At 40.0% G+C, this 16,306-nt stretch overlaps 1 long non-coding RNA gene across 2 annotated transcripts in view; it reads left to right on the top strand.

Moving 5' to 3' along the window:
• The first annotated feature begins 14,939 nt into the window (after positions 1-14,939).
• Positions 14,940-16,306, top strand: part of LOC136007127 (uncharacterized) — a 39,927-nt gene continuing 38,560 nt past the window's right edge. For both annotated transcript variants that reach the window (XR_010609485.1, XR_010609486.1), the window contains exon 1: positions 14,940-15,058. This is a non-coding gene — a long non-coding RNA (uncharacterized LOC136007127). The remainder of the gene's footprint in view (positions 15,059-16,306) is intronic.

The raw sequence follows: 16,306 nt of genomic DNA, 5'->3' as shown, positions 1-16,306 counted from the left end.
CGCTATCTGATAATTCTGGCTTCTGCATCCCCTTTGCCACCTCCTTTAGACAGCTACTCTAACCCAGCACAAGTGTTGATGCAGAAAACAGCTAACTAAGCAAAATATAGTTATTTTTACCCATGTCAACTTCCTGACTCTTCAGTGCTCTGCCACCCAACTGTTTGTGCCAGCACGCACCAGGGCACAAGAAAGGGACAAAAAGGAGTGATCTGTATGGGTGGGAGAGAAGTGCCCTTTTGAGAGACGATGTTCTTTATTGCAGGCCCAAGCTGGTATTGAAATGAATGACACACTAATTGTTGTAACATTTTTTATAGGCAGAAAAGGGAAGTTTGAGGATGGATAATGAATTTGCTTGTAGGATGCTTTAAAGGAGCTCCAACCTGTGGAACACAGTGGACAAAGGGAAAAATCATGAACATTTATTAAAAAATAAAGGAAGTTGATGATGTGCCTTAATATTATGGTTTGACTAAAGATGGGAGTATTCTATAAAATGAATGAGACATATGGGCCAAAGAGAGACAAAAAAATATGAAATTAAATGAATTTAAGACATAAAGAAAGAGGAATAAATGGAGGGATGGAGAAAAGGAGTGATACAGTTGAAACAGCAGCTTTGGAAGCAAACTTTCACTGTGCTTAAAATGGAGCACTGAGTCCCACCTTTCCTCAAAGCTGAAAGTGCACTTATTTTTCTCAGTAGAGGAGAGCTAGGCTAAAGTTATCTGCAAGCATCCTACGGCAGTGATGGAGTCACACTCTGTGGCTATTATCACTAGTTGAAGGACATGTAGAAGTGTATCATAACCTAAAGGTTGTGACAAAATAATTTGCAGTAATTCTTGTTCATAGAATTATTCTGGCAGCAGGGCCATAAAGCAACTAGCTGTTCCCACCCATTAGCTTTTGAGATTTGGGTAAAAGCAGTTAAGGAATGTTTTCCCATTTGGCTCATCATCTGTATTTTCACGTAGGTGAATGTATCTAATTATTTTTCTGCTTCTGCAGGAAGTCTTTACAGCCACTGCAGAAAGAGAGGGTTTTCCTGAAACAAGGATGCAGCTCACTGACATACAAGGAAAGAGTTGCATTGCTGATTGATAGAGAGCAGAAGAGAGTAATTATACTCCAATACACATGTCTTGCTACCTCAATGGCTTAGTCATCCATGCCCAGGGGACCAGTAAGGAGGCACTTGAACTTAATGCTAATCACTCCTGAAACAAAGGTGTCCCATTGCCATTCTCTGATGTGCAAAGGCAGGTACACCCTAAGTGTTTTGCAAGTTGCCACACTCAGATTTGGTATGCATCAAAGAGCATTGTCAAGAGAAAGTTGTATTCTTGCATTACTAATTGAGTAACTGAGACACAGATGGGAGAACTAGATATCTTGGAGTCAGCCAGGAGCAGAATCCAGTTCTTCTGTATCCTGGTCATGTGCCTTATCTGGTAGATCACACTGTCTCTTAAGTGTTTAATCTGATATTAAACATGCATTTGGCTATGGCTTAAGATACAACTAATTAATGTAAATTAAGACCAGTAGGGTATCTCCATGATATGCAACAGTGAGCTAATCATTCATAGGAGGTTAACTGAAACACTGAACATGCTGACCATGTTGCTTAAGACTATTCATTTGACCTGAGCTGGAAGTATTAGGACTGTAAATTGTGTAAAATATTCCTAGCTTCATTTGCTTTATTCTTTTATAATGACATTTCTGGTATTAAAGACTCTGGGTTTGTTTGCCTCTGGAAGGTTTTCTTTTTTACCCACTGGAAATCCTCTTTCAGCTCCTCTGCATGAAGCTCTGTGAGCAAGAATCATGCATGAAAAGAAAAGAACACAGGGACTTTAGGTTAACATTGTTGTTTAGGCATGGGCCAATGATCAAACATCAGCTTGTGTGGCAAGGAGAGTGCTATATAATTTATAAATCCAATACCTTGTCCAAATGACCAAAGATCCCAAGTAAATTTAAATCAAACGTACTTGCAGACAGAAAAGCAAGATATCTGTAAAATTCTATCCTGTGGAGAGTATTGTACAGGGAGTTGCTACTGAAGTAATTTTGTCTGCAACTCATTGGAACCCATTGACTCGAGGGTGATTTTCAAAGGGGCATAGTGAGCTTTTGTCAGCATGGTGCTCATCCAATTTAAGAAGAGTTTGGTCGACTGGAGAGCTGTTATTCTTGAAAGGCCTTGGGTTATTAATCCAAACACTGAAATAAAGTCACTGTGTTGTAGAATAAATATTCTTTCTATTCACAAATATTTTCCCCATCTCTATCTTCCCTTCTGTTTAAGCACCAGTATTTCTCATAGAAAACTGTAGGAACTAGTCAAGTACTGTGACTGCGAGGTAAAACATATTTTCAGGCCAGCACGTCTTTGTCCTGTCTGGCTTGAACGTCCTTGTTAAAGTACATTTTATGAAAACACCAGTTTTGTATAAATTTGTTTATCTTTAGCTTAATTGTCCCAGTTCCAGCATTCCCATGTGCTTTGCTGTTGCTGCCAGCACCATTGCTTTTTCTCCCTGCTGAAGGTGAAGGCCAGACAGCAGGATGCTGTGCTGCGGAGATGGATCTGTGGCAGAAGCGGGTACACTGAGGCCTCAGTTGGGAGAAAACTCCTGTTACATTTGTAACATAGCATATAGTGTAACACAGCATATAATAATTTAGCATGGCTTGCTAAAAGACACAGATTGTCAACTGGTGGAAGTGAGAAACAGGCTGCTAATTTGGTCTTCAGACTGTTGATGCAATTTCCACTAGCAGCATTCCTTTGGCATAGGAATCTTCTGGAAATGTTCTGAAGAATTATGGCATTGAATTGCAGCTATTTCCTAATATTTTTCTTCCCCAAAACTTTAAAATAAGAGCCTGAATGTGCTGGTGCATCTGTTTCTGTCTACCCAAACCAGAATTTGGTTGCTCTGTCTTCACAAATACCAAAAGCCTCAAACTTTGTCAGTAATGATAACAGAAACCTTTTTTCACCATGGGGTTTCTAACAGTGGGTCTGTGGTTGGTAGTTTACTGCAGGGTAGAAAACTACAGTACTTTGTTTCGATGCAGATCATGCTGCAAGATAGCAAAGCGCTTGCTACCGTGTGATAGCCACCTACAAGCATGGATTTTCTTAGCACTGAAGGCAAAGACTGAGGTTTTGCATCCAGATGTGAAATCAGGTCAGGCTGTTTGCATCCTGACAGGAGATGTGAACAGCTGCCACTAGCACGGTGTGTGCTGGACCTCAAGAGAACAATTGCTCTGCTGAGAGCCATCTTGTCCAAAGCTGATCTTTCTGGTGTGTGCAGCGGGTGCCCTTCTGCTTGCCAAATGCTTCTCAGCAAGACTGGGCTGCCCCTGAGAAATCTTTCTCCATCTATGCCCCTCTGATATCATTATCTTCTTCCACATTGAGCTTCTCAGGGTGATACCTGCTGGGTCTCAATTGGAGACTTGCTGCGTCTCCCTGCTGGAGACGGTCCAGAGAAGGGCCACAAAAGTGATCAGGAGGATGGAGCACCTATTTTAAGAGGAAAGGTTGAGACAGTTGGGGTTGTTCAGGGTGGAGAAGAGAAGACAGGAGACCTTATCATGGCCTTTCAGTACTTAAAAGGGGCCTATGAGAAAGATAGAGATTTTTCAGTAGGGCCTGCTGTGACAAGGTGAGGGGTATAGTTTTAAATTAAAAGAGGGAAGATTCAGGCTGGATGTGAGGAAAAAATTCTTTACAATAAGGGTGGTGAAAAACTGGCACAGATTGTCCAGAGAGATGATGGTTGTGCCCCTGGAGATATTCGAGGCCAGGGTGGATGTGGTTCTGGTCAACTGATCTAGTTGAATACGTCCCTGCTCATTGCAGGGTGGCTGAAGCACATGACCTTTCCAGGTCCCTTCCAACCCAGACTGTACTATGATTCTATGATTCAGTTTGTCTGCACCAGTGAGGTTTGCCACAATTGCTCCAGAGGGGCTGGACAAAGAGATAAGACACAGTAGATGGTGATGCGCCTCTGGGCCCACGCTTCACCCCCTCTTCAACAGAAACGCCTGGAGCAGGAATAAGTTTCAGTAAAGATGACATTCCTTATGGACCTTGCTTGTCTCCTATGTTTTCTCATGGGAGATATACAAAACCTGCCCCTATCACTTGCCTTGTAATTCAGGCAAGTGAGTTGGGTTTTGCACATGGGCTACGGTACTGTGGCTTTATTTATTCAGATGGGCCTTCCCAGCTGAATACACAGCAAAGCTGTGCTATAAAGGATGTGCTACCATGTCATCCCAGGGCTTTCCAAAAGGCTGTGTCACACTTTTTGGGCTGACTGCTACCAGGAATTATTCTTCACACTGCTGTGACTTGGAATGACAACTTACTGCTTTGGGCTCTCACCCTGAAAACAGACCTGGGTGTTGGTTTTAAAATTGTTCAAAGCACTTTATAACAGGTATTCTTTCCCCTTTCAGTAGTGCAATGGCTCTCTGTAGCTTTTGTGCTTTCAGCACATACAGATACAATGTCACTGTTCCCCTCCCTTCCCACCCCCCCAAAAAAAAGAATAATATAAAATACTTTGGGCTTGAGCCTTACATTAAAGAAATACAAATAAATTAATGTGGTTTGACTGTCTGTATATTTTAATGGCAAAAATTTCATATATCATATTCATAAGGCTCTTGGAATATAATTTGGGCAATTTCTCACATTGGGAAAATCTCTGTGTTGAGAATTATGGCTCTCCAGCATTGTAAGACTAACATTTGCATATTGATAGGGAGCAGAAAAAGAGGTGCTTTTTAAACACCTAGTTAGTGTCCTGTTGAGCGTGAGTTATTGTCACCATAGCTTGTAGCATTTTGACCTTGTATTTTATTTTTCCTCCAGTGCACGAGCCAACACAGGAATTTTGAACATAGTTCTGCCAAAGGCTGGGTGTTTAGCTGTTAACCTCAAATGTTGTGTTCCCCAGCAGTAACCCCACAGCTGTCTGCATCTTTGACTTTCTGAACTGTTAATATGATTTGGATTGATATGCTTTATTGTCTCCTAACTTGACCTTTAGTTGTTTTGGGCAATACTGTTAAGATAAGTAACATGCTCATAGAAGAACAATTTATCTTAGGTACAGATCATAGGAAGATAGTGCTGTAAGTGTGAAATAAACAGAGGTGACTCAAACCACTCATTATCTCAGGTTCAAATCCACCCCCACTTTTTTTGCGATGCAGGCAAGTGCCAGCTCCCAGTCAAGTTAGTGAAACAGGCTAGTGCCCTGTCTCTGAAAAGTTTGTACTCTTGGTTGCTGGGCTACTTTGAAACCTGAGGTCTTTGTCCACTTGCTAGTGAAATACCCTTGTACACAAGCTCATGTTCACCAGTACTTTGCCCTTAGCTGAGAGTCAGGTGCAAGATCTAACTTCTTTGTTCTGTAGGACTTTTTCTCCCAGAGACTTGTTTCGATCCTGTGAGCAAGATGATCAGATTTTGACCTGATTGATGGCAGAAGTACAAAACTAGGGCAAAGAAGGAAACATACTTGTTTTTCAGGGTAACTTGTAGCATATTTGTGGACCGTCCTGTATAGGGAGCAGAGGGGATTTCACTTGCCAGAACTGAAAAGCTAGAATAGAGGTAGGCAATGTGCCAAGTGTTTGTTAGACCAACCACCCCGAGTTACAATACATGTGCAACGCAAAATACCAGTGTTACAGGCAGGCATTGTGCCAGTGTCTTCTTCATAGCGCTGCTTTGCCCAGCCTGGTCCTGAGCAGCAGCAGCAGCCCCAGTGTGTTCCTGCTTCTGTACAGTGTCAGTTTCAGTGGTTGGTAGATAGCATCCTGCCAATACCACCTTACTCAACCAGTTTACACTTTTCATCTACACTTTTCATGCAGTACCTAAGCAGAAAAAAGTTGTTGCATGTCTGATGTGTACAGAAATCTGTGGAGCTTAGGAGAGTTAAAGACAAGGCAGCACAGCAATTATGAGGGACATGAAACAGATCCCATTACTGGTGTCCTCTTGGAGAAGCTTTCCTTGTAGCAGGAAGCAGCCCTCTTGGCACATGGGACCAGCACCTTACATGCAGAAGGGTCGTATAGGCTAAGCCATAGATAACTATTCAGAAGACAGACATTCCTGCCTCCTACCTCTGTAGCCCAGTCCCTGCTGGTGCTTTTCTGAGGTTTAATGTCACTGCAAGAGTGAGGGTTATTGCAATAGCTGTTTGACATCATTAGTGGCATGAAAGATTCTAACAGCACAGCTTAAATACTGCAAAACATCAGCAATATGGCACAAGGACAAAAATCCTAGTCTAAAAACCCAAACTGCATCATGCCAACTTCTGTAGTGGTATTAGATCTTTCAGGTTTGTAAGAAGCTTGACCAGAGTATTTCCTTCCCCAAAGGGAAAGTCTTAAAGTAAGAACAGTTGTTGATTTTGCATCACAATCTGCTAAAGTTTATGTGTATTTCAATCTTTATTAAAAAAGTAATATCACAATAAGGAAGAGTATTCCAGCTAATATATGAATATACAAAAAACCCTTGCTGTGTAATTGATGGCTTGATATAAAAGCCTCCTTAGTATTCTTCCTATCTCAAAGCAAGATTTGTTTGTTTTCAAGTTTGCCACACTTCACATCAAACCAAACAAAAATATCCGGTCAAAATATAAAAAGAGGGAAGATCACACAACACTCTCAAACCCACTGATGTGATCTGCTTTTTATCTTTTGCCATGTGTTTCTTGAAAATTCTCTAGGATAAGTTTACAATAACCCCAGATAAAGAATCCCAAAATAGATAATTTGAGGTCTGTTCCATCAGTGGTACAATATAATAAAATTAATGCAAATCTACCACAACAAAAAGGTTATATTTAGAAATGAAAGCCTCAGCCCGCTAGTGGCCACATCACTAACAATGACAGGACATAAATATATCAAATTAAGGCTTTAGAGATCCAACATTATCATCAACATTTGAGATCAAGTTGGCCTTTTTGGGAAAAAAAGGAAACAGTTATTTTAGCTACCCTGGACACTGAAAAGATCTCTTTGAAAACAGTTGTAAAATTACCCTTCAGATCATCAGGCGCACAAGACTAATTGTTGTCACTGAATAAAGTTGGACTTAAAGTAGGAGTGGATTCCTCCCACCCATCTGTCCATCTGTAGCATGCAGGATATTAGACAAGTGATCACTACTGCCCCTTCTAGACTTAAAATCCATCAATCTATCTTCAAAGTATCATCTTCGAAACTGTATATGCTTGCATCCCTGACTACCTACCTGTTTGAAAATATTTTTCAATTCCCTACATTTCGAGTCTTGTAAAACTATGTTGTAAAAAGAACATTTATAATGTATGTGTTTTCCATTTAGTCTCAATTTTCAGTCTCTTAGGAGTCAGTAAGACCAGACTTTTCTTCTTGCTTTACATATGGTTGGCAGCAAATGAAGCAGTTTTCATTTTGATGAAAAATCTCTGTATATAACCTGTCACCCTGCGGAAGAGGCACATCCTGTTTAATAAGAATTTCCTCCAAGCAATCCAAGAAGAGTCCATTCAGAATCTGCATGTGACCAAAAGAGAAGAGTGGGGGAATTATTTGATTATATTACGTTGCAATGAGAATGTGAAAAGCAACAAATACTGTATGTGTGTAAGCGCATAAAGCTTGTAGCCTTTGCTTCGCTATACTGCCCAGAATTCTTTATTTGTTAAAACAAAAAGGGGAATGTAACAAATTTTGCTGGCATTGAAATTTTGTCCTTGATTTAGAGGGTGACGTGTTCATTAACAGTGATATGGAAAAGTCTCCAACCTTTTAAATTCAACATTATCTAACTCATTAAATCGCACCCCCATAGGCACCGTCAGACTTCCTTGCCACTTCTGGATATGTTGGGAAAGTTCAAGAAGTGATTGGATGCATCCAGTTAATTAAATAAAATTCCAATGAGACTGGGTTGTTACTAGATGTGAAGATACTGTTTCTGATTGAAGAAGTCCCTGCATGGTAAATTTTTGCAGGCTGGACAAATATTGTGGGGTAGTATCTCTACACATGCTTATCCTGTACTTGTATTCTCACCTACACATCCATGATGGGCCATTGCTGGAAACTGACTACTGGGTTTTCATCCAGTACCACTTTCACCTGACCTAGCACACTGCTCTCCATTCCTATGAACACCTAAGTCAGATGAAATGCCTCAGTTCTCAAAAAGCAACTGAACAAACCAGACCACCAGATTTGCCAGTCTGAAGATACAAGAGACCAAAATGTTGAAAACAAAAGTACCATTTAAAAAATGCCCAGATCCCAGCAGCTGGTGAGCCATGCTACATAGAAAGGAAAATTAATTTACTGCTCTCAGTCCCTCAAACTCAGAAAGAACTTGAAACAAGAGAAATGTCTTCCTTGACTCCAGATTTGCGGATCTGTGTGTGCCTGGGCCTATGAGTAATACATGTAGGCAGGCATCTAAGAAAATTCCTTCTTTCCCCTCCCTTTTCTGTGTCCAGTCTTGGATGCTTGATGGGAAGAGAGAATCGTTCTTTACCATAGGAGAGACTGTGTGTAAGGAAGGATGAAAATGTATTCATAGCCACAGGACCAAAATTCATCTTCTGCTTGCCCAGGCTGAAAAATAAACCCAGAAGGAACATCCGGCTGATCCTGGTAAATTGTCTTTTCAAAACATAACAAAGTTGCACATAGCAATTGGCAAATAGATGGGAAAGTATAGAAAACCAGAACTGATGTCTACTATAAACATTCACACAAAAGCGAAGTTAAGGTGGGGTGAGATTAGCCCAGGAAGCATAAAATACTACTGAGCTTACCCCTCATTCTTTAAAATGCATTTTAACTTCCATTTAGGAAGACATCCATTAATAATTTCTCAAAGTTGAGTGGACTTAGTTGTCTGCAGGGAGTAGGGAGATTTCCTTTGCTTCTTTGCTTAGGTTTTCTCATATCCAGAGCCACGATTTCCGTGTTTTCTGCTAACTCAGCAAAGATGCAGTGGGTTGCTGATTCTGCTCCATCTTAGTTTTCATCTGTAACACGAGTGTGATTCATCAGGCAGTGCCCTTACAGACAGACCTTGGAGACCTATTGGACTGATTTCATAAACATTTAGACTGCAGACAAAGCATAGTGACTAAACTCTTTTTTTTCTTTTCTGGAGGTGATCAGTGTTTGGGAAGAGATTTTTCTGTTGCTGTAGCAATAAAGTTAGTCAGGGAACTGGAAGGAATCCTTGTGGTGCACACCTGATGGAGCTGGCAGGTTTGGAGTGGAGGAGAAGAGGTTTTCGTTAAAAGTGCAGAGACACACCACCACACAGGTCTTCTGTTCTGAGTTACCTTTCAGAAACAAGTGAACAGCTCCAAGAAAAGGTTAGTTACCAGTGAGCTGGTAAATCATGGAAGAGAATCCTCATTTTTGTTCTGAAAATTTATCAGAAAATACTAAAATGAGACCTGAAATAAGGGTTGTACCTAATAAGAGCATAAACTTTTGCATCCAGTAATGTTAAAGGATATATTTTCTTAATTAGCAGATGAACAAGTCCTGTGTTTTCTCTGTTCTCTGAAAGTTTCTCAGCCATTTGAAACATTTCTTCAATTCCATTTTTCTGCTCTCAGAAACTAACCCTGTACATATTGCTCAAAAACACTCAATGGCACAAGTACCACATTAACTGAAGACAAGCATTTTGCAGGGAAAGGCTTTCCAGTGCTCTTTGCTGTCTGCACCCATTTCTGTAATCCAATGACCCACTTATAGAAAAACTTAGTCAGAAATTGAAGGATATGAAACAGTACATTTAGATTCATTTGTATGTATGTAGCAAGATGGCCCTTGGGAATCTGATTCATGACTGAGTTCCTATGTGTAATGGTACTGCAAATAATAGATAATCATTGGTCTGTCTATGTCTGCCAAGGGGAAACTTATTTTTGTTTAGACAGAGGATGTTTTGCAATTAGAGGCAATTATTCTAGGACAGAAAAGTACTCCTCCCTTGAGAGCAGCAAGGCTGCAGGCTAATGTATGACTCCTTCTCACTGGCTGCTTCTGAGCGTACATAGGTGTAGGTGAAAAGAGAAGGACAAGAGCCTGGTGTGTGACTAAACCCTAAATATCTCTCAAGGATTTGATTGAATGTGTCATTGCAACAGTGGTTCTGCAGTTAATTTGGTTCTTCCTACAGCATTTGAGTAGAGTTGTGTGGAGAAAGGTAAAGCCACAAAGGATTTCATCACTTTGACATTTGTTTCTGATCTGCTATGGAATGAGAACCACAAGTGCCAAAATTATCCCTGAAGGCAAGAAGAGCTCTGAACCCAGGGCAGACTGGTGGATCTTTGGAGCCTTTTGCTGCCAAGGAGCTGCAAGGCTGGGAGGAGTGGGAACAGAGCTTGACAGGAAATCATGCACATGTTTTTCACAGAAACCTGTGGGTTTTGAAACCCATCCCATGTGTTCTCAAAACTCTAGTGAAACTGAAGGGTTTCCACACAACATTTCTATTTGTAGAGGCTGGTGATACTGACCAAGTCGGGCATCTTTCAGATCAGCAGAAGTTATGAGCTATTTGAAATACAGAGTTTGAGTCTCATCTTTACAACTATGTAGTCAGATTACTCTGCTTTTAGGTCACTGTGTGACAAAAAATTTATTATTTCTTTGACCAATCTGGTAAAATTCAAGCAACTACTTGGCTAAATTTGTAGTCACAGATTTTTCATCAGATATAGGTCTAGCTGATTTCCCTTCCCACCTCTCTCCCTGCACCCACAGGCTGTATCCCATTATGTCATGTCATGTTGGGTTACCTCCTACTTTAGCAACACATGCCATGATGTGACACCCCATAATTCACATAGACAGGAACAAAGTACTCTAAACAGTAAAGTGATTGTGCTGCTGTAATATCTGGGACATCTGCAGGGTGCTGGATGATGGCACAGGTTTTCAGCTTTCTGAAGAAAAGCTGGATAGCTCAGCAGATATGCAATGCTTAATGGGCTAAAATGCAAGGGTAATCAGTACCATAAAGAACCTGGTGCCTGGAGTCTCAGAAGCCCATGAAGCAGAAAGTAATCAGCTCAGCCTTCTCCAGCAAGCGTCACTGCAGCTTCTACATGTGGCTTCAAGGTGCCTGGATGGATTCAAAATGAAACAGAAAAGTAGAGCAGAAATGACATTCAACACATAATATCCTGGTTCTTAGAGGAGCTCTTATTTGGAAATGCCTTGATAAACAGCAGGTTGATGACTGAGCTGTTTGTGCTTCTAAGTGAGGGCTGGCATATGAAATGTGCTCATTCTGTAGACTCATACTGGTGGTTATTCATTCTCTTTGTTGTGGTCAAGCTTCCAAAGAGGATATGATGCCCCCTGTGCTGTCCAGAGTAATGATCTTAAAACACCATCTGCTACACAAGACTTGCAACCTCAGATTTAAATAGCATGCAGCAAATTAGCACAGGGACCCTCACTGCAGAACAAAGACAAACTAACAAGTTGGAGCATTTTTAATAGTCAGTGGTCCTTATCAGCATAATCCCAGTAAAGACTGTTATCTTGCGGATTAGTTTGGTGTTTCCAGGACTCATCTTCATACTGTATATGGAAAGCAGAGACTTTCTTTCAGACCTGAGATTAGTGTAGGCAGCCCCTGCATGTACCCCAGAGAGAACAAGAATAAAGGTACTTTGTAAGAAAGAAAATATGGGCTGTTTGTATGTTTCAATCATGGCAGGCTCCTTCCATCTTGGGTGAAAAAGCAACAGACTTGCATTCAGCTAACTCGTCCACAACTTCTCCTCAACCATCCACACTACAGAAAGCACAAGGTCAGAACTGGAGCAGGGCATTGCTGATGTTTCAGAAAGGTGAACAAAGGCAATTAAAAATGAAGCAGAAAAGAAAATGACAGTGGCAAGGGTTACTGCACTGTCCTACATAAGAGACTGTCTGGCAGTAAGCTACCTCCCAGACAGTGATTTAGTGAAATCACAGGCTCTGGGTTCAGTTCCTAGTGCTGATGCAGAATTTAAGTTCATTTACCTCATTTCCTCATCCGAAAGATGCAGATAATTATAAAATTTCTGTTTCTTCATCATTTATAGTCCTATGTTTTTTTTAGAAGGACCTAAATCTTGTCCAGTCATTCCTACACCAGGACAATCCAGCCTTACTTAATGTTCCACGCTGAACCTCAGAGCAGATTGTTCCTGCTTGATAATAACAGTAACAGTCGTGTTAGTTTTAAGTAACATCGGGAAAGACACTGAGAGTTGATTGTTTTCACTGCTCTTTCCACTGTTCTGCCTCAAGCAGAGAGAATATTAGCCTCTTTGATCAGGTAGGTATGTAAAATCAGTACACCAAAACTCTGTCAGGTTAATGTTGGTTTTACAAATGTTGTTTTATCAGGAAGAGGTTATATTCCATGCTCTAACTGTAGATCTGTGCTCAGCTATGTAGAGAAGTGGCCAGATTGGGTACAAAATATTGGTCAGAAAGGAGATACTTTTTTCCCATTTACTGTAACATTTCATAGAATCATAAAATCATTGAATGGTTAGGGTTGGAAAGGACCTTTAAGCTAATCCAGTTCCAGCCCCCTGCCATGGGCAGGGACACCTTCCACTAGACCAGTTTGCTCAAAGCTCTGTTCAACCTGGCTTTGAACACCACCAGGGATGGAACATTTACCTCTTCTTTGGGCAACCTGTTCCAGTGCCTCACCACCCTCACAGTAAGGAACTTCTTCCTAATATCTGAACCTAATCTTCCCTGTTTAACTTTGAACCCATTACCCCTTGTCCTATTACTACAATTTATTATTTATCACTTATTATTTATGACTTTATATAATAGTATTACTGAATTAATACTATTCTGTAATATAAATATATAACTGTTGTGCACCAAGGTTTTGACCAGGGTCATGGTCAAGTGGTTATGATCAAGTACAATGTATTTCAATGTTTGTCCATATGAGCAGAGTCCAGAGAAGTTTACTGAAAGTATGTGGGGTTCTAAATCTTGAGTCCAAATGAATCTAGCAGAATCCCACATTCATGGCTGTACTACAAGGCTCATCTTTCTCCTACTGCATCCACAGCTTCTGGTTTTACTGTGTTGCTTGATTTGATTCATTGTGTATCAGCTGGGGATCTCTTTCACAGAACTGGGAGCCATATTTTGCTCTTAATGTAGGGCTGCTTCCCTGACACAAAGTCAGGCTGAAACCCTTTAAAGTAAATATGATACAACCACAGCTATAGCATGCAAATTTCACTTAACTACTTGGACAAAATTTGACTCAAAAATTGTAAGTACAAAGGAAAAAGATATCACACCCAAAATACCTCAGATTTTGGGGTGTTTGATTCTTTTGACAAGCAATCAACGTTTTCTGCATTAGCCAGACACTCTATGGAATTTATCACTTACTGGAAAATTTGCTTTTCCATTAACATTTATTCTCAGCCAGACACATCAGTAAATCTATAACATTGTAATGCCTGTATTCCCTGTAAATGCATTTTTCTTTCTTATAAACTAAGATGAGCAATAAACTGCTACCTGGAACAATGGCCAGCGTCCTGAATACAGTAAATTCTTAATATAAGAATGCTTCATAACTTAAAAGACAGCAGAAATATGTGAAAAATATTACTGCTTTCTAGTGCAATATATTAGAGACATCGAAAAGTAAAGAAAAAATCAAAGAAAACATTTTTAATTTCCTTGGAATTCTGATTAAAAAGAAGAAAGGTAAATAATTTAAACAGGTATTTTTAAAGCCCTGCTGTTACCAAGGGTTTCAAAATACAACAGAGAATTTCAAAACATTATTCTTTAACATAAATATGTACCTTTTCATAACTGCGTCCTTTGGTGAGCTATGAAAGAGAACAATAATGGAAGATAAACTTAAGTTCTTTTTTTTTTAAGAACCAAAATTAAAAAAAACCAAAGCAGAAACATTAAATCATCTGCCAACTTCAAAAGAATTACAAAGCATGAAATTCCTTAAGCTTGAAGCATAATTTAATGACATGTTTAAGGATACACTGCAGAGCTTTGAAATCTTGAGAAAACAGGAAAAAATGAGTTGGTTTTTTTTTTCTGTGACTAATGAAAATATATTCACAAAGGGTTTCTAATTGTGATACCCCAGATGTCTGGGCCGTATTAGCATGTCACACCCAGAAATTATTTTAACTTTCGGTTACTTTTTTTCCTGTGGATTTGCATGAAATAAAGCATTGTTAGAGGCCAGCTTTCTCAAATAGGACGCGTTCAGCTCAGAAGTCTCTTTGGAAATGAGGAATAAACCTCTTCCCCTTCTCAAAAGGGGAGAAGGCACCCATGCTTCATAACCCTTTAGCTTCACCCAAAGTGTGCTTGCATGCTGGATTTTATTAGTGAGAGGTTGCCATGAACTGTGTATTTGTTGATATTTACTTGCATTGACCTTGTCATTTCACTATAAACAGAAATCAGCTGGTGACAAAAGACTTAGGGATGGTATAGGCAGTGTCACATAGTGCTTTGATTCCATGCTCTCACTCCCCCTCTCAAAGTGCGGAAGGTACTAAAATGGTCAGTTTAGACTAGTGTCTCAATTTTATTTGTGTACAGTTGAATGAAATCAGTCCCCTAATTTTACAAGAATCAAGCACGTGTTATTGCTCAATCTGCAGCTCTGGCCAGATTTTGTTCCTCATAGCTCCTTAAAAACCCACAGGTCAAAGCCTCTTCATTGGCCCGTGATTTTCTGTATGTTTTTATTTCCTGTTAGTTGCTGAAATCAGCAAGAAAATACTGATAACAGGAAATCAAATCCTGGTGCTCCAGGTTTTATGGCATGATGCTAGGCTGAGTTATCAGTCCTCTTCTAGGAGTCCTGGTGAATGTTAAAATCGGTCTGTTTTTATAGGCCTTCTTGTGGCAAGGCATGAGTGTAAAAGGAGCTGAAATCTTGTTTGTAAGTACAAGCTTTTTCTCATGGATGCCAAGTAAAGACAGAATAGTTTGGGAGGGGTACTATGGATTGTAGCCATTTCTTACTGACATTTGTGCTTGGCTCTCTGTACAACACTCAGTATGCATGCATTTAGATAACACTGTTTCTTTAAAAATAAGGGTAAAGCTTGAAATAGGAATTCTCTAGCTTAGTGTGTTTGCTGAACAAACACTGAAAGGCAGCAGGGGGGTAAATCATTGTTGCATGCTGAAAGGAAGCGTGGCATTACTTATGAATGACTGCATGCATGGCTGCCTGACTCAATGAATGAATCACCCAGAATAAGGCTGTGCAGCTTGAATGAGCACAGAAACTGCTCTGATTTTCATTTGCAAAGCTTAATCATAAATATTGTACATTCTACAGGGCAAGGGAGGAAGGAAGCAGAGTCAGACCTGGTTAATATGTTTTATTTCCAGGGCTGGGTAGGTTGGTTTGCTGTGGAGCTCACCCCTCTGAGATCACCTGTGGGCATACAGTCCTTTCTGCTCCAGCAGTGCAAACATTTCAAGCCAAGCTGGGGTTCATTGGCCTGACAGGTTGCATCACACACACATTCATTAAAAATAACAGTGCCATTGGGGAAAAATTATACTATGAGCTATCTTATACTGCAGTCTTTTAAACCCCAGAGATATATTCTAATAACTTACATATTTCAATGCTGGCTTCTATTATTAAGTAAAACTAGGCAGAGCCTAAAGCAGGCCAGCATTTAAGAGGTATTTATAGCATGGAAAATGCCTCATGTCAGGCTATCTAAAATGTCACCAATATTGACAGTTTCAGCTGATGTACCACATTTTTGAGCTTTGGAAGCTTTCATAGGAAACAGGTTTGAAATGATGAAATACTGTCTGCGCTGAGGGACAGTGTCTATGCTATGACTAGTTTAACACTCTGTAAAGGAAAGCTACATGTTGTAGAATCAAAGCTTTCGCAATTTTATTTTGATTTTGAAAAAGAAGGAACAAAACATCATCATATTTTTTGATCTTTACCCTCTGCTTGAAAAATAGGTTTGCTACTTTTGTAATTAGCAAAGTTACTATACCATGGTGATCAGAAGTCACTCTATTTCTCCAGTAAAAAGGAACCTTCATTAATAACAAGTGATGCTGGAAATCCACTCAAATGCTTTGAAAATTTTAATGCTCAAAAATCTTTCATGACTTTGAGTCTGATTTTAAGCTTTATGGCTAGAAATTG

The sequence above is a fragment of the Lathamus discolor genome, chromosome 1 (genome assembly GCF_037157495.1).
Source record: "Lathamus discolor isolate bLatDis1 chromosome 1, bLatDis1.hap1, whole genome shotgun sequence".
Classification (NCBI taxonomy): Eukaryota; Metazoa; Chordata; class Aves; order Psittaciformes; family Psittacidae; genus Lathamus; species Lathamus discolor.
Note: the sequence above shows the minus strand (reverse complement) of the source record. Positions and strands in the feature narration are given on the sequence as shown.